The sequence below is a fragment of the Alosa sapidissima genome, chromosome 19, assembly GCF_018492685.1.
Source record: "Alosa sapidissima isolate fAloSap1 chromosome 19, fAloSap1.pri, whole genome shotgun sequence".
Classification (NCBI taxonomy): domain Eukaryota; kingdom Metazoa; phylum Chordata; class Actinopteri; order Clupeiformes; family Clupeidae; genus Alosa; species Alosa sapidissima.
In genome coordinates, this window is record NC_055975.1 from 12,943,768 (window position 1) to 12,967,207 (window position 23,440).

A 23,440-nucleotide genomic window follows, 5' to 3' on the forward strand; every position below is an offset into this window, starting at 1 on the left:
TTGTAAGACAACACTTGCGGGCACAGTAAACACACAGTAAACACCGAACGTGAAAATTATGAAACCATGCCATTAATAACTCCTTTAGTTCATGTAAACAATAAGCCTATAAGCTTGACAACTTACCTTGTTAGGCGAGATTAAGTCAAATTTCTCCCAAACTCGTGAACATTTCCTGCTATCCATTGAGACGTGTTAAATCAATGAGACAATTTGACTCCGCAATTGCTCAAAGTGTTGACACTTTAAAGATTTATCGAACCCGTAACGCTTTAGGGGTTTGATACAAGCACCGGTGCCCCTGTGTCAAGTGTCCCATTTAAACTTTTCAGTGACGTCCGAAGCTTCAGATGTCATCAGTCATGTGACTGTACAACTTTGATACGTGCTCCGAGACATTGTGCCGAAGCAGATTGCTTCGCGGAAGTGATACGAGCTTCGGTGCCTCGGTGTCAGACTTTTCTGCTTGCTTGCTCTTTCCTCCTGGTCTCTCCCTGCCCCTCTGCTAATGAGTGGGTGGGGCCAATCATTCAATTAGGCCCACCATGTGCTATTTAAGGAGCTCTACAGCAAGAAGCTCGGTAGGTTCCACTAGTTGTCCCTCGTCAGAGCACTGGGGTCTACCGACCATCAGGTATGTTGCTGCCTTAATGTTGTAGACCAAAATGTGCTTGGTTTACCCAGTAAACAAAATAAAGTCCTGGCGACGTCCCCTAAAGGTCCCCTGGCGAACGTCACCTCCTCGACATTGTGTTGGTTTCCCTTTACGTCCCGCGGACCTCTGTTCGGGAGGTCTAAAAGACGTCCATGAGACTTTGAGAGGACGTCCTGTAATGGTCACCGCGACGTTATGCGCGCGACGTTCATATTTCCGCGATGGTAAAAAAAAAAAACATGAAGCGCGATTTGGTATGGTATTACATCCTTACACATGACTTGTTCTACAACTATGCAATCAACTTCACTCACCTCATATTTTCATGCATGTATGAAATCACGTCCTCCGAATGCATTACACTAATGATGAGTAGACATGGACATTTATACCGGGCTAGGATGTGCTGCTTTCGCATCTACGGTGTCATTTTCTTAATAAACTAATACGACGTTTTAATGGGCATATCCCGTACATATTGTTCAAAACATCATCAGAGTAGGCCTAGGCTAGCCTAAGATAAATTGTTTGATATATTGTTTCAAAATATTAAAAACTAATAATAGCCAAAAATACTACATGAATCGCAATGCATGCTGGGAAGCAAAACTCAACATGAAATAAAGTACATGAAACATAACTAGAATGCATTGACGTTATATCCACTCGTTTTCTTGGATCTGCTGTGATCAAACAGGGACATAAATGTAAGCCTTTCTTCCTGGAACATTGCAGATAAAGAAAAATGTATCGTTTTCTCTAGGCTATGAATGCTCTTTATAGCCAACTTTAAGATGAAATAAATAGATTCTGATGTTTCTATTCTATATCATTGTTTTATTAATAAACAGTAAGGCTCTGGTGAGGCAGAGAGCTTCTGCTCCTCGTTAGAAATTTCATCGGATATGTGCACTCTTTGCTGTTTCCACAAGGAGCTGCTGTAACATCGGGGACAGCTAGCCCTATGCGTGACAGTTTTAAACGCGAGCATGCGTCAAATAAATTACAATGACATTTAAACAAGTCATGAAGAAGCAGTATCCTTAATTCTTCTGCAATGTAGAGCTAGATCATTTTGCTTTACAAATTAAGTAGTCACTTATGTTGCTAGACAACCCTAAACAAATGCTACGTGGTCTGTTTTTAACATTTCTCTAGTTTTATTGCATTGTAGGCTATTCAGCTCCAAAAGCCAGTTCAGTCCCAATTCGGCCATGTGTGTGTTTCTGAAAATAAAACAGATAATAAGTACGTGACTACGTTCAATAAACCACTGCCTATTTAGAGCATGTTACATGCATCACGTAATGACAGTTATCTGAAGAAAAGCGCATTGTAGGCTAAGCTAGAAGCTAAGAACAGCGACTTTGCTAACGTTACACCAAGCATCACATCAGCTAACATTTTGATAAAATCCCTTCCCTAGTGTGTAACGTTATACGTTGTAACGTTAAACTCAAAATGTATGTGCTACATAATTCAGCATTATGTAATTATGTAGCACATACATTTCGAGTTTAACGTTAACCCTTTTCCCAGTTTATGAAGTTGTGCGTATATGAGCAAAGTAGACATATGGTTCTACTTTGCTCATAGACGCACAACTTCATAAACTGTATGATATGTTGCCTTAGACTACGGTAGGCTAATGCAGCTACTGCTAGAGACTAGATAGATAGATACTTTAGTCATCCTCAGACGTGTAACGTGAAGTCGTGCATGGATGTGATGTCTCCGTCCTGCAGGCGGTAGCCAGAGCGCTCTCAACTCCACTGCCATGAATAAACAAACGTTTCCCCCCATGTCCCCGGTATAACGTTATTGTCGGGTCCTTAGGAGGTATTTGAAATGACCAAATGCAAATGTCATCCGAGGGACCTGACGGTGACGTCCCCAGAAAGTCCTGCACCGACGTCACGCAATAACCAAACGATAACTTGCTCCGGACGTCAATAAGGTCACCAGAACGTCCGCTAGAGAACATGACGTTCGGGACCAATCGGGGACGTCGTGAATGTCGGCATGAGGTCCGGGGGACGTCCCGTGTTTATCAGGTAGCTAAACTCCATTTCTCTGTAGATGGATGGATATGCTACCCTCATCTGCTGTCATTGGGAAAATTGGCATAGAGAAGAATATGGGTATGTATAGCTTTAAAATAAATGGATGTTTCGGGAAATGGTATCAGGTTTGATGTATTGTTTGTCTTCCAGGTAGCACGGCTTTTCCATCCGCGTTGCCCTCAGTGTAGGTCGTGCTGCTGTCTTGTCTTGGTTTTGTTTCTGTTTAGCTTTGCTTGCACTTGGCAACTGCCTGCATTGTACCCTTTTGTTTTACTTTACTTTATTATATTAGTTATACCGTGTCTGTCTATTGCATAGTCTGGGGGGCAACAACTTTTAACTGTTTTGTTAATTTGGCAGGCAGGGTTCGCGCTGGCGGGAGGCTAGTCAGTCACCTAGTGGTGGTGCAGTAAAGATGCACATTTTGGTGTGAATTATCAGAATGTTTGCTGTGGTCTGCGGTGTTATGATTTGATCTCTCTTGCTGTGTGTGTGCATGTGTGTGGGCTCTAGAGCACATTCTCAGTAGTCTGCCTCCCCCAGGTAAGCCCCTGCCTTGCTCATCCTGCTCCCCCAGGTAAGCCCCTGCCTTGCTCATTCCACTCCATCGTGCCTCCCCTATGGAATCTGTTAGTTGTGATCAATTTTAAAATAAAAGAGCAACAACACAACATAATAAATATTTTTGTACTTTCCTAACTCGGATTAGTCTTGTCTTTTTGCAGCTATCCCCCCTTCCTTTTCCCCGGCTTCAGTTCAATACACTTGGACATGTTTTCCCTGGAATTCACGTCTCTGTCTAGTGCAGTGGTTTTCAAAGTGGGGGCCGGGGCCCCCTGGGGGGCTGCGAGGGGGTGCCAGGGGGGCCTCAGCAAGTTGGAAGGAAAAATAAAAGCAAAAAATAAATACATTTACTTATTATTATTAGGGTTGTTATACAATGCCATTATAATAATGTGTCGCATATCTGAACATTATATTTTCCATGATAATGACTGGGAATAATAGTAGAGTGATAGCTCTCATATAGCAGAAAGCCCCAAATAAAATTTTTACACACTGTATGCTCCATCGCGAAGTGGCTAAAATAATTATTAGGATTAGATTAAGTATTTTACATTTGCCGTAGTATTCTCGATGGGTTTAATAACACATCACGGGGGTCCTTGGCCAGAACCTAGTGGTATTTGGGGGGCCTTGTCGTGGAAAAGTTTGGGAACCCCTGGTCTAGTGTATACGAACCTGTGTGCAATTGTGTGTTCTCTAAACTCATTCTCTGGGTGCTAGTCCCAGGGTGGCGTAGTCTGGCTACAGTGATTGGCTCTTAGTGCCGTCCTCAAAAACCTTGCCCTGCTACATTCAAAAACTCAGTACTGGACATCAAGAATCTACCCTGGCTTGTAGGAGTGCCGAAGGAGAAAGGTCAGCTGCTTCAGCCCTTTCTGGTGCCATTGCATGGATCAGGAACATCGGCATAGGAAGAAAAAACAAAGGCACTTTTAAGTCATATCTACAATGAGTACTGGTAGAATAAAGCAATTCATAAATTTACCGTCACATGCAATTGCCGCCAGCTCAGTAGGTACATAGTTTATCAGTTAAAAGTGACACATTGTTAGGGTGGAACCTGCAGAATATAACAGATAGTAACAAAAAAGGACCCCGTAACACAAAGCTGATTAGTCTCACCATGGACTGCTACTGCCGAGCCAACCAACAGGCTTCATGTGTATCTTTCCCTTCTTCAGAGGTGAGCGGGACATTGGCTTGGTCTGGCAGGAGTGAATTGATGAAACATTAGAGATTTGCAAACTTCATGACGGTTACACATCATGACAGTTTACAATGTAATTCTTTTCATTTGACGTGTCTGTCGTGAACAATTTAGCTAAGTGTCCACGTTTTAACAAAAAGTTATAGCTGAACACTTCCAACTCACTAGGATAAGTTCAAAATAAATCAAAACAGTTCTTCTCGGAAATCTTCAAGGTGTCAATTACAACTCTTCGTCTATTCTATGTGTTCTGTGTTGTATGTACTGTAAGCGATAATGAGCTATTTGTCATAAATCTTATGTGAAATCTCTGTATCTGGTGGATGGAGTGAGTGTGGGAAAATGAAAGGGAGGAAAATTAGGTATCGTTTCTCTATAAGGGGGAGGGACTTAGAGAGTGTCCGATAACACCCCACCACCAATACTAGTGCAGCCAAAGCGAGTTTACCCCCTCTCAAATTTGAGTTTATCCACCACTCGATAGAATTTATGCATGAAAGGCAACTTAAAGTGTAACCCCGGCGAACTTCGATTGTAGGCCCCAGAGCCCGTTTACGGAGACGGATCACTCCCTATTAACTCCATTGTACCTGCAATCTGTTGCAGTTCCGCTATGGGCGATCACGAATAAGTGCAAAAACAATGGGGGTCTATGGAGCTAGACGGCTAAGTGTTAGGGATGGGCAAAGCGAGGCTTTATGAAACACTGAAACGTTCGAAGCAATTGTACTCAATTGTTCCGAAGCTTCGAAACAATTCCGACACCTCAGAGCTGTTTAAGGTGAAACAAATCTGTCAAATGCTTCATATTGGAGACCTAGTCTTTAAAGTTCGTGGCTCGCTGTGTTACCTGTGTTCAGTCTTTGTCAAAAGCTAAGCAGTCATGCCCTTGGTCAATTACTGGATGGGAGACCACATGAAGTGACAATAAAGAGATTCTTATTGCTGCCGCTAGTGTTCTCTAAATCACTTTCTTCTTATAAAAACGATTTTTGACCATTTAGTTGAAACTGTGTGGTTAATGATGAAGTAAGAAAACATAAACAGATCTGAAACAATACCTTACAAATCAAACGGGGATCGAACCACATTTGCGCAGCCTGGGCTAGGCCTACCTTGCAAAAAACGCCTTCACTAACCACTACACCATCATGGTTATTGCTTAAGTAAAGTCTACTGTTAATTGAATGCGCGGGCACGCCTGCCGACACCGGTGAAATGTACCGAAGGTTCACTAACTTTGGTCCAACAGTCACATGACATGGGGATTTTGAACAATGTTTCGAAGCAGCGGTCACATGACATGGCTGTTTTGAACCACGTTTCGAAGCAGTGTTTCAAAACGCTTGTGCTTCGAAGCCTCGACACTTGATTCGAGACGTCGGTTTCGAAAGTCACACCCCTACTAAATGTGTCTCTTTCACCTGGTTGTCGTTGAGAAATCGAAGATTTGATTGTGGTTTCTGCAAGCTCAATATGGATTATAGGTCAAAAGTTGAATGAACGAGTAGTCACATCCTTTCGATTTCTTACAGGTTGGGTCGTTGTTGCCCACAACACACTAGCTTTCTGCTAATGAATGACGACATTGAGACATTTGAAAGGCTTTTTAGAACAAATCAGTGACTCAAAAAATATAATACTCAGCAGTTTGTATTTTCTCTGCCCCCTCTTTCGACTGCAACATTCAAATTTCTACACAAAAAAATATATCCCGAGAAAAGTGGATTTTGAGGGTACAGCTCCATAGACCTCCATTCATTCTGCACTTATTTGTGAGCGCCCTCACATGGAACCAGAACGGGAACTACAACCAGTTCAGAAACCGGAAGTTTCCTGAGAGTGGCGGTTCTCCCCTTATTAGACATTCTCTGGTAGGCCCTATGTGTGCATGGGCACAAGTCAAACATTCGGTCAACGAGGCGATTACGTCCGAACCCGCGTCTTCCAGTAGTAGCATTCTACTCACTTTCAGCTGTATTGCTTTCTATGGGTGAACTGTGGGCAAGTGAGACAGACTCGCAAAATGTCAATCTATAAACACTTAGAAATTCAAGGTTTCTAAGTGATTATAGATTGGTTTATAGAAGGTTCAACATTGCATGAAACTTCGTTCAAAGTATTATCAGGGTCTCAACATATGAACTCAAGAATGGAGAACATTGTTTGAGCACACAGTTTATAAACACGTTTGTTTCTGAAGACTGCACATTTGCTTATCCTAACAATCTAAGATGGCGGCGAGAGGGAGTGGCTCAGGTAAGCAAATGTGCAATCTTCAGAAAAAAACGTTTTAATGAACTCTGTCTACTACGGAGCCCAGGAGGTGTCATTGCAAGATATTTTTGTGTATCGAGAGAACGTGCGTTCATTTTACTAAATCGTGCACACGTTTTACTAAATTATGCTCTCAATTCAGTAAATTGTGTGCAAGATTTAGTAAAACGTGCACACGATTTAGTAAATTGTGCGTACGTTTTACTAAATAGTGCTCTCGTTTTACTAAATTGTGCTCTCAATTATATTGTGTGCATGTTTTATTAAATTGTGCGCTCAATTTACAACAATTACAAATTACAATTACAAAAATGAGAGCACAATTTAGTAAAATGAGCGCACTATTTAGTAAAACGTGCGCACAATTTAGTAAAACGTGCGCACAATTTACTAAATTGTGCGCACGTTTTACTAAATCGTGTGCACGTTTTACTAAATCGTGAGCGCAATTTAGTCAAATGAGCCCACGCTTTCTGGATATATACCAAAAAATACCTTGCAATGACCCCTCTAGGGCTCCGTAGTATGTCTACATATGAACTCGAGCATAGAAAACATAGTTTGAGCACTAACCACGAACAAAATTAGCAACATCTTACCTTTAATATTAGATTACTGCCAACTTGAATAGCTGAGGAAAAGGGGCTGACCTGCAAGGATGAGACAATGTTAACTTTCACCAATATATCACATTGTTATAACTTACAAAAGAACTAGATTTGCATCATCTTTGACATGTTGCCACATGTGGCTGCTAAATTGTATACAATGTGAATGAATGAAGAGTCAAAACCGAAAGTTTTCCAGCACACCTTAGACATAGCAGCTTTATTTGGGCCTGGGTCTTCCTTGAACCCAGTGATAATTTCTCGCAGAGAGGGGACTCAATCCTAAGTCGTCTTCACTTGTGCTGCTGTTTGGCAGGTCAAAAGAAAATGTAGGGGTGAATGGCACACAAACTAGATAAAAAAAACTACATTAGCAAACTTATTACATATTATATTACATTACATTACATTCCTTTACTTATACAACCAAGCATTTCAATTAAAAATGTTCATTTGCTACCTGACAGTTCTTAAGTATGTCTAGTTTAGCTTTGAATAGCAATCTGTAGTTGACTTGACACAGCAGTATTGTCTCAACTAAGAAATGTAAAATGCATTCTATTGACTTACAGTACCAGCATAGTGGGCCTACAAGCCTCCTGTGTGTCCTACTGTAGTCCTCCTTCAGATGTAAGCAGGGTGTTGTGTCCTGTTCTAGATGGTCTTATCTGGAAGAGGGGGTTAACAGGGGATTGATGAGACATTAGGGCTGATGCAGTAGGAGCAAGATGTAATGTTGGTGGACAAGCATTACAATATAAATGAAAGATCAGAGAGAGACAGAGAGACAATGCATATCTTTTACATACTCGCCATTGGTTCCATAGTTGTTCTAACCAAGTAGTAATGAAAATAAACCATCTACAGTTTAAAATACATGCTTGCTTTTCATATTGGAAATACAGCACCGATGTAAATACAGCACCGATTTTTTACAATTGAAATTACTGCTTTATCTGAATTTCTGTTGAACAGTTGTACTGAAGAGTTCAATCTATACCATGAAACTGGACATTAAAACTGGATATAACCTGTACTCAGCTCAATGACAACATCTTTACAACATTTCTGTGGCAATTAATCACTGTACCTTGTTGAGACAAACCAATCAATCGTCTTATATCTGGAAATAAAGGCTTTTATTTTCATTTCTGTTAAGCAAGGTTTGGTCCTTCATTTTGAGAGATCAACCTATATGAGAAAACTGCACCAACCAAGTTGTCTAAACATTGCTGACAATTCCTTGATAATTCCAGGGATGTACCAATTAAGGGTGAGGATGGTAATAAACTTATCCAGAAATTCCTAGAACCATCAAGTCCTCTTAAATAGTTTTACCAATAAAATAAAAACCAAAGGCTGATGAATTTTTTTGACTTTTTGATACATTTGTTAAAGAATGCTTTTCATAGATGATCAGAATTGACAATGAAATAACATGACCTGGACTGCTGTAACTAATACATTAAACTTTACATGTCTCAGTAAACTCAGTAAAGCTGAACATGTGTTGTACCTTTTGAAGAACTTTCACTCAATCAACATAAAATTCCATTTGGTAGATTCAGCCGTGGGTGGACCATAATGAAATACATTTACTTCCTTACTGAACTAAGTATATTTACAGGTATTTTCATTACAAAATCAAAATCGTGAAAACCTTACAAAAGTTGTGTAAAATGTGACACATTTTGAAGATAACTGTAAGGTACAAGGAATACACATTTGGTTTGTCCACCTCTGGTTCTAATGAGAGAAAAACAAAAACAAGAAAACACTGCAAACATGCAGTATACTACTGTATACCACACTGTTATGGGTTGAAATGCTCTATTTCCTTTAAGGGTCAATGTCAACAGTCTATCTCCATTCATGGTCTGCAATAATGTCAGGAGTCTGGGATTCACTGGGAGCACTTTGTTGTTTTTCTTCCACTCAACTTGTGTGCCTCTTTCAGGATTTATTGAGAAGAAACACGTTCATCAAAACAAATATGTGTTTTAATTTACTTCACTTTACTTTAGAGGGATGAACTACATGATCATGTATTGTTTTATATATTGTTTTATATTGTTACTGAACTTTTGAAAAAACTCAAGTGTTGAGTGGAGTTCCACTGGGTGAATGTTGAAACAATAGTAACTCCCAAACATCAGGCAGAGAGCAGACATGAAGGAAGTGATGTGGTCATTCACAATCTCCTGGTCGATGCTCAACATGAATGTCCGGGCAGCAAAACATGAGGACCCTGAAAAGACGTTAAACAGTCAATGACAAAAGGGCTTAACTAAAATACAATGGTTCACATTCAGACAAAAAAAAAAAACAAGAAAATGTGTGTGAAAAAGAATTGTGTAAAGCTATGAAACAACACAGCAAACTGGGCAAGTTATTATTCTCCCAGAGTTAAGCAATCATCAATACAGTATCTCAAACCTTTCAACTACAACCAAGTTATTCCATAGCAGAATGGCATTTCAATACACCAGCATTCAGCTTGAGATTTGAGCATTCTTTCAGTGCATACTTAACACAAACAACGATACAGGGATTTGGTGGCTACTTCTCCAGCTGAATCTCTAGGGCCAGATCCGTATCCTCACTAAAAATGAACAAGGTTCTGATCCTTCTCACCAAAATTAGTCATCAGAAGTATGACCATCTCAATGATATCTGTGGAACTGCCTGATGGTTCTTTCTCTGCCTGGCATTTGATCAGGGCATCCTGGACTTTTTTGTTTTTTGGTGCAGCGACACGTTTGAGGAATTCCAACAGACGTTTGCCCTTTCTTTCAACATTTCCCATAAAGGTGCAGATGAGACTAAGACCAGTCAATTCTTCAAAATGTGCGGCCATGCCAACCTCTTTAAACAAAAAGGGCCACTCTTGGCAAAGGTTCTTTATGAGCACTCCCTTGTTGATCTCTCCTCGCTGGGAGAAGTAAGTTGCCAGAATCAACTTACTCCCACTTGACATACCCGTAGGTGTTCTGGATGGTTGCTCACTAGGCTGCTGAGTATTAGGGCCACACATAAAGAAAAAATATATTTTTGCCATGGCGAGATTAAACTCGACATGTTGACTTTAAAGTCGACATGTCGACATTATTCTCGAAATGTCGAGTTTAAAGTTGAAATGTAATGTCGACTTTAATCTCGACGTGTCGACTTTAAAGTCGCCATGTCGACATTAAACTCGACATTTCGAGAATAAAGTTGAAATATCATATCTACTTTAATCTCGACATTAAACTCGCAATAGGCCCTACTGTTTAAACATAGCCTACACAGTTTAAGCTATGTAACCTACACTAATACACAATATGTTACATGAAAAATGGGCTTCAAATAGGTGTTATTTCAGATAGATTGCAGATATTCAGATAGATTGCGTCTTGTCTGTTAACTACTCATTGCCGTCATCGTGAAGTGCTGTCTCGGGTATGGAAATACCATGCACTATGCCGTTTAGGCTAAATAGCTAGAAAAATATATGTATCCAATGATATAATGTTTCTATACAAAATGTTATTTCACTCTGTTTTACGTGGGTAAGGCCACTGCACATCCAAATAACTGCCCTTCATGACCGACAGGCCGTCACCCTCCATAGGATAACATGGCAAAACTCATTTTTCTAAAACTGCTTTTCCATGTCTCACCTGCAATATGTATAGGAGGCTAGAAACACAGGTATAGCCTAAGCATATATACTATTATAATCCCGTGAGAGAATATGTGTGCATGCACTTTATTTATGCACTACTGTATGTGTGCATGTAGGCTACTAGCCATGGGATGGTCGGGAGGACAGCTTCATTCGTCCCTCCATAGACATTCAGCAATAGGCTGTTTTGCTTCCATTACATAGGCTAAATAAACCGCTAATGACGTTTAGGCTACTTTTGACCATCGCATTTATCGCCTGTAACTCCGTGATAAGGACCTAACAGCAAAGTATTTGGCTGAGCAACGTAGGTTAATATGTTCTATGTTTTGTCCACATGATATAGGCCTATGTCTAATCATTGTTGCACTCGAACACTCTGAATCATTGTTGTTGCATTGTTTCACTCGTCCTCCCTTTCAATCGTCCCGAGCAGTCGTTCTCTCTCCAAACTAACTTTATTCTCAAAATGTTGAGTTTAATGTCGACACGTCGAGATTAAAGTCGACATGATATTTCAACTTTATTCTCGAAATGTTGAGTTTAATGTCGACATGGCGGCATTAAAGTCGATACGTCGAGATTAAAGTCGATATTACATTTCGACTTTATTCTCGAAATGTCGAGTTTAATCTCGTCATGGCAAAAATATTTTTTCCTTCATGTGTGGCCCTAATACTAATACTGAGCCATGCTTACGTCTTTTTATCTTCGGTGTGTTCTGTCGTTTTGTGTTCTCCACACAGACTTGTAGCTGCTTGGCAAACAAATCATACCCCGAACCAACGACATCACCCTCTATCACGTCTTGTATAGACTTGGGGTACCTAGTCACCATCTTTTTAGCAATCTCGGTGGCATTTTGCTTGGTAGGATTGTTGCAAATTTTCATCATTGCTGATACAACAATCCTGACCATTTCACGTCTAATGGCAGCCTTACATTGTACGATTTTGGTCTATTTTCACAGTCGTCGACTAAATTTCCAAAGTCGGACAGAAATCATGGGAGTTGTAGCCTACTGGAATCGTGATGCGCTCCCGTCAACTAGATTGTTAAGTGTAAGGTGGTAATCTTAGCAGTTTTAAGTCAGTCGGAGTCAGTCTTTTTCTAGTTTCGCCATTACGACAATATCAAACATGTTTGTATCCGCATTTCCCCCCCTCCACATATGTACAAAACATTTCTACAAATACACATTTCTTTCACACATGTACAAAATATTTCTACAGGTACGAAATGTCTTTGCACATACAGAACTTCTTGTGCACAGCTGCAAAACTTTATTACACATGTGAACATCTTTACACAAGCTCTCAATATTAAAGACCCTATTTTGACTCCATAGTTATGGGTTAAGACATGACATTTCTTTAAGTATTTGGGAACACACTGAATTAACTGGAAAGTAGAGTCCCTGTTAGATTAGCTTGCTTGCAAATGCCGTTGTCCATGACCTGGCAGTTTTATGGAAAGCGGTTTTAACATACCTTATGGCAAACCGCCTACACTGGATAAACTAGAAAGCAGAGCTTTAGCCTACCATTGTGTGTGCATGCATGGCAAGCTGTTTTAACATTTGAATGTATTATTCGTAGGAGCAATGAGATATTGATAGTAAATTGAATATAACAGTTCAATTTCATGTTCAAATGTGTCTTATAAATAATTAAAAAAAAAAAATTCATGCTTTAGACCATTTTAATTTAAAACATTTTAAAAACAAAGTACCGGTTCAGGCACCATTTCGGCACCGGCACCGTTTTAAAAGTATCGATTTAGCACCGGTATCGGATAAAACCCAAACAATACCCAACCCTAGTGACCTCTCTCCAACACCAAACAGCAAGGGGCAAAGTAAGTGACAGCTGTTGCAAGGGACATGATGAAACCCATGAATATGATAATTTGTTATTTCGTTGGTTTCTTATACATCATTAGTCGGCTCTTCCACATGACAGAACAACTCTATATCGGTTAGGGATGTCACGCATGAAACAACGCTGTAGAAACACGAAAATATGACTTTGAGTTTAGTAGGCAAGCATTTCAGTTCCTGTTCATATCTATTGTACGATGGGTAATAATTTAAAGGAATCTAGTTGCAGTCTTCTAAATAGTGACCCTGCAAGATCCCTAGTCATTGCAAAATCATAGTCTGTGACTTAAAACTCTATTACTTGTCTTTAGATGTGAGAGGGTCTGAGACTGTAGTCTTTCAAAAATCTTTTCCAAATCTTTACAAAGTCTGTCAGTGTAAGGAGGGCTTAAGTTTCGGAGAAGGCCTTTTCTCTCTTGCCAGACATTGCATGAGCTCTTCAGGGAGTTTAGCCCAGGGAATTTCAAACTTGTCGATCCAGTTGATGGACAGGTGGACACAAAAGACAATGAAGACACAGAGGAAGGGGATGATGGTGAAGAAGACACTATATGTGTCAAGAAACGGCTTGATGGTGAAGATGCACACACTGAGGCAGGGGTCAAAGTTGGTGTGACGAACTCTGTAACGAAACAAAGGAGAATTTTGCCCACTTTTAACCACAAAAGTTATGTTGGTTGTCAGATACCTTTAAGAAAAGGTATAAGTGTGGCCACAGTTTGGCTGTGGCATGGAGAGAGGGGTTATGCATATGTGCTAATATAGCACGCAAACAGTGAGGCAGAAGACAGTGGTAAAAAGTGGCTAGTGGACAGACAGTTCAAAACATGGAAGGGGGTGAAGAGGCAGACAAACTATGTGGAGAAGTCTATTTTTCCTCTTCCCTTAAGTGAAGCATTGAACAGTTCAATGGCCCTGGGGACAAATGACTTCCTCAGTCTGTCTGTTGTGCAAGGCAGTGAGCGAAGTCTCCAGCTGATCAGGCTCTTCTGCTAACAATAGTGTTGTGGTGGATGACACTCATTGTCCAAGATGTTGATCAATTTGTTCAGGGTCCTTTTGTCAGATATTGAAGTGATGCACTCCAGTTCAGCTCCCACTACAGAGCCAGCTTTCCTTACCAGCCTGTCAAGTCGCCCCACATCCTTCTTCCTTGTGCTTCCTCCCCAACATACCACTGCATAGAAGAGGACGCTGGCAACAACAGACTGGTAGAACATCCTGAGGAGCTTGCACACATTGAAGGACCGCAGCCTCCTCAGGAAGTACAGCCTGCTCTGCCCTTTCTTGTAGAGTGTGTCAGTGTTGGCTGACCAGTCCAGTTTATTGTCCAGGTGGAGACCCAGATACTTGTAGGTGCTTACCACCTCCACATTGACCCCATCAATGGAGACTGGTAGCAGAGTGGGCTTAGACCTGCGGAAATCTACCACCATCTCCTTGGTCTTTGAAGTGTTGAGTTGAAGATGATTGAGTTTGCACCATTGCACAAAGTCTTCCACCAGGCTCCTGTACTCCTCCTCCTGCCCGTTCCTGATACACCCCACAATTGCAGTATCGTCAGAAAACTTCTGCATGTGGCATGACTCAGTGTTGTAGCAGAAGTCAGATGTGTACAGGGTGAACAGGACTGGAGAGAGCACAGTTCCCTGTGGCGCTCCGGTGCTGCTGATCACAGTGTCAGAGAGACAGTTCTTCAGTCTGACGAACTGTGGTCGCTCGGTCAGGTAATCTGTAATCCAGGTTACCAGGTGAGCGTCCACACCCATCTGGAAGAGCTTGTCTCCCAGTCTGAGGGGTTAGATGGTGTTAAAAGCACTTGAGAAATCAAAGTGGTGATGAAAAAACTGGACAAACAAATTCTTGTGCTGAACTGACAAGTAGGACGCAACTTCAAGTTTGAACCCACAAGGCTATGAGAGACCGTTGGTATTGAGAAACAGCCTATCTAAATGACCAGTGAGGTGTTACCCTACAAATTTAAACCACATTAGATTGAGGGTAAAAGCGGAAAAAAATTGTGTGCTCCCTGTTTTATTATGGCATGTTTCTGTTTTCTTAAAGGAGAATTCCGGTGTGATATTGACCTAAAGTGTGTTGAAACATGATACCGAGTGTGAACGTATGTCTCATAGCCCATCTCGGCTTGTCCCCTGCACTCCAAAATCTGGCACTAGTTAGCCGATGCTACTAACAGCTTTTTCAATGGTGGTGCTTCGGCATCGGGCTAGCCATGCAAATAAATCACTGTTTTACACCATTTACGAGGCTCAATGTATCTCCACACTTCATTGGTAGACTTCCGAGGGCCCTGACATTTAAAACGAGACATTGAGAACTTTGAAAAAGCACTGGTAGTTTACTTACAAGACGATTTATGCAGACAGTATCTTCACTAAGTTTAGCGTTTGCAGCCATCTTGAATTTAGTCACGATAAGCGACGAGTAAGAATGAACAGGTATGATAAGGGATCAGATTCCAAAAATAATTCAGTGGAAATGCATGGATTCCAGTTTCTTCCAGTAGCATGATAAGGGATCAGATTCCAAAAATATCAGATTCCAAAAATAATTCAGTGGAAATGCATGGATTCCAGTTTCTTCCAGTAGCAGCAACTGGAATCCATGCATTTCCACGGAATTATTTTTTTTTAAATGTTTCCTACCGTTTCTAAGTTTACGGTTTTGTACTATTTCAATTTCAAAAAAATTTCACAGTAAAATCTACTGATATTTCTTACAAGCAAGTTGCTCTCTCTCTCTCTCTCTTCTATTATGTACTATTTTTATGTTTTATGACATTTAACTGGGTAGGGGCCATCATTCAATGTCCAAACTGTTACCATGTTTCTAATGTATAAATCTAAAAATTATTAATGTACCCTAATATGATAAATATCTACAGATAATATACTTTCAAATGTACATGTGACGCATGTCACAAACATGTGATTTTGTGACCTTGACCTATTGGCTAACAATGAGCAAATTAGCTTGAAATCATCAAGCCTGTTAATGTCAGGCCTGTTACTTTTCCAGAGTAAAAGCCATGACACAGATTAGGTGTCACCATTTTAGTTTATCTGTTTAAAATGCAAACATTTTTAAAGATCACTCTGTATTTATTAAGTAGGGCTGCTCGATTATGGCAAAAATTCAACATTGAGATCATGATTCTTCAACATGATTACTCAGTGATTTTGGAATTATCATCAATTTTCAAAATTTTATTTTTTTAATTAAATTTAAAATATAATTCAACAGGAAAAACTACATGTAAAAAAATAATGCACTCAAGACAAAAGGAGAGCATTGTTATGAAACTGAAATAATAGTAGCAAAATAATAATTTCATTTCGATTATATTATCATGATCATATATTCATCGATTCGTTTGATTAATTGCACAGCCCTAGTATTAAGCTAAGCTAATGCTCATATTATTCGGTGTGGGTGGCATGGCATCATATTTTCAGTTAGTATTGCTGGTACATGCATCTGGTATTAAATGTATTACAGTGGTGCTAGTGAGCTTGTTGTTTCATTTGCATAGTTTTACAGAGTTGATTTTATATTTGCACTACACTTTTACAGATAGTAGTATGCCATTAAATGCAGTGGAAAAGAAAAGGCACTATCGTGCTTGTCGAGACGCAGATCCTGAAAAAAGGGCAAAATATCTTGAATGGAAGAACGACTCGATGCATGTGATATGTGGTCTGACAGTTGTTCTTTGGTTTTTAATACTGCCTGGTTGCTTTTAATATGTTAATGACCAGTGTCAATCAGTGATCAGTCTCAATAAAAGTAATGTTTCTTCCATAAGTCTTGTCAATAACACATACATGTAACAATGACAAAAGAAGAGCAGCCCAAATCTTACAATGTTCAACAAAGTGAACAAAAACAAAAGTTTGATAAGTTTATGTTTGGAGAATAAATGTATTGTTAAGATAGCACACAGCTGAAATCAATGTTATTTGTCACATTTATACAAAGTACAATAGGTAGTGAAATGCTTAGTCCTTTGACTGAAATGACTGTGCAGTCTTTATAATGTAGAGATGAATAAACAAACGGAAATAAAGACAAGATAAGTGTTACAGTGATAAGTATGTGGATATGTATAAATGTCAAAGAAGTATGCATGTGATTCAAGCTGATGTGCATGACTAAGTGCATTGAGGTTTTGCAATCATGATGCAGATAGACTGTAGAAAGAAGCTTTTTTCTCAGTCTCTCAGTTCTGGCTTTCAGGCAACAGTAAGGGCTTCTACATACTCGACGCACCCGACCGGTAGCGCGTCAATGTGACGTCAAAATGACGTATCTTGCTGGCGCGCCAGGATTTAACCCAGGTAGCGCGAGGTAGCGCACCACTCATTTTTTTTCAGACAAACGCGACAAAGCGGAAACAGGAAGATGGACTAGTTCGAGGGCAAGCGAGAGTTGCATTGTTTTGTTACAGTCGTGAATTTTTAATAGAGTGGCGAAGTCACGCCCTTCTACTTCCGGTCCATAGGACCTATCTTTCAAAAAAATATGAACGGGAGTTAATGGAGAGATAATTATTTTTTGGTCCAGTTTGAATTGTGCCACGAATTTCACATATGATGTGTGTGAATTTAAAAGATAATTTTTCACGTCAAGAAAGTACTGTTGTTCGATAGACTTCAAAAGTTATGTTGGTTTTGTGCGAATCCGCTCAGTGGACTACATCTCTCGTCTCAAACGATGTACGTCACCAACGTAATGAAACGATAATAGCTGTTATGCTAGTTAACGGTTGCATCTTGCTGCCTGCTATGTCACTTAACAGTATGTAATGTACAGTCTATGGACGAATACAACTTACCTGATGTGTTTAATCCTCTGACTCATGGTATTTTCTTCAGCAAGGAAAGCCCAAATAAGACCTGTTGCTTGTACAATCTAATGTGGCTGTGAATGAGCTAACGTCACTAACGCGACTGATGGGTTTGTAGTCGTTGGAATTATGATCTTTCACAATGTTGTAATTCAATAGTTACGAAACAAACTGCAAATGTCTTTACATGAAAAATTGTCTTTAAAATTGACAAACATCATATGGGTAATTCAAGGCACTAGTCAACCGGGACCAGAAAATAATTTCTTTTTCGCCATAGACTGCCGTTCAAATTTTTTTGAAAGATCCCATGGAGGCAAACGGAAAGGGACTTTGCCACTCTATAGTTTGCTGGATAAGTTAACAAAGTTACCAGCGAGAGTTGCAACACATGGAATTAAGAGGAAAGAATAGAAACGATTTATTTTTAAACAAAGGATATCTATTAAGGCCTGAACAAAATCTCTTTCCACTTCAGGAAATAACACAAACTCAGCCAGCTGCTAACTAGCTAGCCAGCAAACTAAACTGTTTAAATTATTAAAATTTCCCTCGGGATGACTAAAGTATCTATCTATATATCCATCTATCTATCTATCTACATGTACCTGTGCACACACCTTGGAAACTAGATGATAATGATGATGGTAGTTGTGAATAGTAGCAACCAAAGTCTGAAGTACCATCACAGAGGCTAGCTACTAGTGTTTCTTACTGCAGCTTCTTCTGCTGTGTAACGTAGTTAGCGTTAATATTTTCACAACAGCGACACCTCTGTTCAGGAGAATATTGCAACTAGTGTCGCGACCACCACGCGCGAGTATAAATGGTTACGGCGCTTTTGTGACGTCACATTGTCGCGCTACAGGTCGGGTGCGTCGAGTATGTGGGACGTTTAACGCTTCCTAGACTGTAGCACAGACAAGAGGCAATTGTTGAGATAACTGGGGCCTCTGATGATTCTCTTGGCTCTGGACTACAATCTCCTGGTGTAAATGTCCTGAATATTAGGTACTGTACTGGTACATTCTACTGACCTCACCACTCTCTGCAGGGCTTTACAGATTTGATGTGTACTGTTTCCATACCAGGCCATTATACTCCCTGAAAGAGCACTTTCTAGTTGACCTGTAAAAGTTATTTAGTGGCTGTTGAGGTAGTCTAAATTTCTTGAGGCATCTAAAGCCATCCTTACACTAGAACACTTTGACAAGATTTGGGAAAGATTCTTGAAAGATTGTACGGTAGTCTTTCGAGTAAAGCTTGAATTGAAAAGCATTAGTTAATTAAAAGACTCCAATCTTTCAAGAATCTTTCCCAAATCTTGTTAAAGTTTTCTGATGTACTGTATGGGTAGCAAGATGATGAATACACTGATGTGCCTTCTTCACCAGTGAATTAGTGTTCTTGGTCCACGTCAAAGGTGAAATCACTTTCAAGGTCTTTATTTAGTCATGTATCAAACAATGAGTTGACTCAGACTAATCATCTGTGTTAATATGTTAGTGGGATTAGGGCAGTGGTTCTCAAAGTGTGGGGTGGGCCCCACTAGTAGGGAATAGGGACATGACAGGTGGGGCATGAGGAACAGGAGGGAATCTGTTTTTGTGTCTATTTAATAATGCCTTTTTTTGACACGGAAGATCATAAATTCAAAACAAAACAGCCACACACAAACATAAGTGTCATAAACAGACCGACATATGAATTAAAATAACATCTTGATCCAGCTGACTGAGATGGGAAATGTAACGTGGAACCAAAATACGAAATCAGGTGGGGCTTGAAAATTTCCCACCTCCAAAGTGGGGAATGACAGAAAAAGTTGAACCACTGGATTATGGACTGATGATGCAGATACAGCCGCACAACTGGTTCCGGCTGCACATATGATTTGTCTTGCAGTATGCCATTGGCTGAAAGTATTGCCATGTAAGTATTTGGTTTCACATTAGTGACATTAGTGAACGATGACCCACTAACTGAATAGTGTTTGTGGTAAGATTTTCCCTCTTGTTACAGTATGCATTATGAAATGAAAGAGGTGGTGTTTCGACTACCATAGCATACAACACACACTACAAACCTCTCTGGTGTGATTAATGTCTCCCTCTACTGGGGTAACATAGGTAATGCGGCATAGTATTCTGAAAGGTTGTAGAGCTTCATAGTTCTAGTTAGTAGCCATAGTTAGACCAGTGAGAAATGTAAATGGATCACTACAGGCTGTTGAAACGCCACAAGTTAAACTGGATTAAAAAGGGGCAATCTTAAAGGGAAAATCTGGTTTTAAAAAGCCTCTATTTTGGGATGATGATGAGTGTACATTTTTGTTTGGGAGAAAAACGACATTAATCGGAGTAGTCCAGACTAGTAAAATCGGATTGGATTTACAACAAAATAGGATAGCAGGCAATCTTCTGACATCAAAGTAAATCTCTATTTTAAACCACTCACTAGGCAAAATCTAAATTATACACTACTAGAGAGGGGCCATGCCAACAAAACAAAGTATTTGAAAGTGTGAAGAAAGATTTCTACATCCATCATGAAGGCCTTCTACACTTCAGCGGTTGAGAGTGTTCTAACTGGTAGCATCATCACCTGGTATGGGAACTCCACAGTTAGAGATTGTAGTACTCTGCAGAGAGTAGTGCGCTCAGCTGAACGTACTATTAGAACTCCTGCTCTACAAGATATCTATTCCAGAAGAGTACTCCTAAGAGCCCAAAAGATTCTGAAGGACTCTTCTCATCCTAACAATGGATTATTCCTATCAAGAAGTCAAGAAGACGCCTATGTAGTCACAAAGTCAGAACTGAGAGACTCAGGAGAAATTTTTATCCCCAGGCCATCCGAACTCTGAACTCACACTATACTGACTTTGCACACATTCACTCTTCAGCACTCTCAAACATTTCCCAACTCTGAACTCACACTATACTGACTTTGCACTCATTCACTCCTCAGCACTCATGCCCCCCCCCCCCCCCACACACACACACCTACAAGACTTTTAGCACTTTTACATCCCTCACCCTATGCTATAGACCTTTTATTATTTTCTTATTTCATCACACGTCAAAACACACACACACACACACACACACACACACACACATATCTGACTTTCTCCAACTTTTGCACATCTCCATAGAACTTTTTATTTATTATTTTTGATTTCTCCTCCATCTACCCATGTCCTTTATTGCCTAGCCTTTCTGCCCCCCCCCCACCCCCACCCCACCCCAATCACCCCCACAAAAAACACACACATTAACATCATCACTGTCATCACCTCACATACATACAGCACACTGCTTGCTACAGTAAGCCTCCTCTACTTGCTGCACACTGCCCCCCCCCTCCCTACATACACAGCACATTGTCTTCAGGATCTTCTCCAACACACATACTCTACATACTTACAGCACACTGCCCCCACCTACCCACACGCACACTACACACACACACACACACACACACACACACAGTCACTGCTACACTCCCCTCCCGCCCACACACACATCTTCATCACTCACATACATCATACATACAGTACTCTGCTTGCAATAGTAAGTCCCTTCACCATACAGTACTTGCAGCACACTGCCCCCCCCCCCCCCCCCAATACACAGCACATTGTCTCATGAGGAAGCTTCTCCAACACACATATTGCACACTGCCCTCTCCCCACATACACAGCACACTATCACATCTCCCTTGTCATCCCCCCAACACACACACCAAGACCCCTGGCAGTTGGGTTAGCCCCTTGAGCCGTGGATCTGCCCAAGGTTTCTTCCTTGGTAAGGGAGTTTTTCCTTGCCCCTGTTGCTCTTGGGTGCTCCTTGTTGGTGCCCCCCCCCCCCCCTCCCCCCCAATCCCAATCCTCCCTCACCTTTCTTATGCAGCCCTTGCCACTTAATCTACTAAACCCCTCTTCTACTGCACTTTTTACCCCCCCCCCCCCCCACTTTGCACAAATAGGCTGACACCAGACATAATTTCACTGCATTTCTTACTTCCAGTAACTATATGCATGTGACAATAAACTTCCTTGTATCCTTGAAAGGCGCAGTCAGTGCATCGCCTAATTCTTCTTCCGGTCGCCACCATCGTGCAAAGAGAAAGCTGTCTTGTTTTATGACGGTTGGGAAACAATGGGTCTGAATGATTTATTTCACTGTTACATCCACTGTGGTTCAGACACACACTACATTTCAGAAGGTGGTGGTAATGCAGTTGTTGTTTACTAACTGCCATAACACAAGATCAGCAAAACATTAACTCCCGTGGACTCCTAATTAAACATATTTAATTTGATTTTATTTAGATTTGTAACCTTGCCCCTTGTTAATTATAGTATTCCCTCTGAACTATGAGACCAAGGTGGCAAAATGTTTGTCAATTCAACACATTCATAAAATACATCCTTATGCATATTAGCTCTAAAATGTCTTTAATAAGCTAAAGACAAAAGTAGGTAACACTGAGGGTTCTTAAAAGGGACTAGTATGAAGTAAATATGAATTTAAACACATGACCAACATTAAGGCACATCCAAAGACCTTCTTCTAACGGTGTTGGTTTCTGTGAAGACATAAAGATATAATACTACTTAAAAAATGATGACAATTGAAATTCACTGAGATATTCCATAGAAAAAGCAATCTTAAAGTTATGTCTAACTGTGATACTGTGGCATTTCAGAAGATTAGAAAACATGTTCCATACAGTGATATAGTACTTACTTGCAAAACTTCAAGGCAATGCAGGCTTGTTTAGGATCCCTTAGTTTTAAAAAGATGTTAGTCAATTTTTCTTTGTTTTTGTCAACAAATCTCTGACAGCGACTCTTGAAGATAGTCGCATACTTACAGATTCCTTTCAATTTTCCTTCAATTCTCTCCTGTTAAGTAAACAAATACATCTATTCAACATTCTATTGAAAAGCCTACCCATGTATAGTTTAAACATTGAGGCTGCCTGACAGTGCACAGTTATAGAGTGATATAAATAGAAGTCTTAACTTTACATGTACCTTTGTAATATTGGTGTGACCAATTGATTTCTTCAATTTATCCAGAGCCCAACGACAAATCCTGCACCCCACTGAAGGCATGCTTTTAGTCTATGGAAAGACAGCAGGACAGAAAGAAAAAGCAAACATATTACATAGTCCTTGAGCCAGACCCACTAATTTTGGTCAGTCGGTACCACAATAAGTCTCACAATAAGTTTTGACAAAAACACCTTGTTTATGCTTATTACAGCTCTACAGTATGCAGGATTACAGGTGACTAGGCTAAAAATAGTAACTAATAAATATCCCTACAAAACTAAATCTGATTATTTACATTAATTTTGCTGAAATGTTTTTTGCTCCAGAAGTTTTACTTACTTTCCATACTATAGGTTACAAATCATATACATAACAAGCATACAGGAGTACAATGGGAAACTGTGTATGTATGGTGCATGTAAAGTACAACTGAAGTGGAGATTTCTCGTTGAGAGCCGTGAAAATGGTGAAAATAGATTTTTTTATTGGCTATTGGCAGTATTTTTAGACACATATAATCGACATAAACAGCTTGTTAAAAACACAAAATCACATTTTCTATTTCTAGGGTGGTATACCTTGTCA

At 40.2% G+C, this 23,440-nt stretch overlaps 1 long non-coding RNA gene across 1 annotated transcript; it reads right to left on the reverse strand.

Moving 5' to 3' along the window:
* Nucleotides 1–4,086: 4,086 nt before the first annotated feature.
* Nucleotides 4,087–7,666, reverse strand: LOC121693079. The gene is made up of 4 exons (XR_006025404.1): nucleotides 7,582–7,666; nucleotides 7,369–7,419; nucleotides 4,408–4,490; nucleotides 4,087–4,160 (listed from the first exon to the last, which is right to left on the reverse strand). It is a non-coding gene; the product is annotated as an uncharacterized LOC121693079 (long non-coding RNA).
* Nucleotides 7,667–23,440: the final 15,774 nt, after the last annotated feature.